The sequence below is a fragment of the Macrobrachium nipponense genome, chromosome 22, assembly GCF_015104395.2.
Source record: "Macrobrachium nipponense isolate FS-2020 chromosome 22, ASM1510439v2, whole genome shotgun sequence".
NCBI classification, from domain to species: Eukaryota; Metazoa; Arthropoda; class Malacostraca; order Decapoda; family Palaemonidae; genus Macrobrachium; species Macrobrachium nipponense.
Genome location: NC_087213.1, coordinates 21,423,744 through 21,424,035, shown reverse-complemented (window position 1 = coordinate 21,424,035; position 292 = coordinate 21,423,744).

The window sequence follows — 292 nt, the reverse complement described above, 5'->3', positions numbered from 1 at the left end:
AATCCCTGTTAGGAAAGACTGTGTACTGCACATATAAAATGAGCCGGAAGAGCAATAAAATGTTTTATGGTGGTAGATAATGATTAGATGGTTAACACAAATTATCGGACATAATAGAAGTGGTTTAAAACAGGGGTGTGGAATCTCACTGAGAGATATTCTACTCGGACTCCAACAAATTTTAGATTTGCGACTAAAAAAAAAAAAAAAACATAAATAAAATAAAATAAAAACATTAGTAGAAATAGAAAACAATTTTTTTCCTTGAGAGAGTTTTATATTTGGAATGATG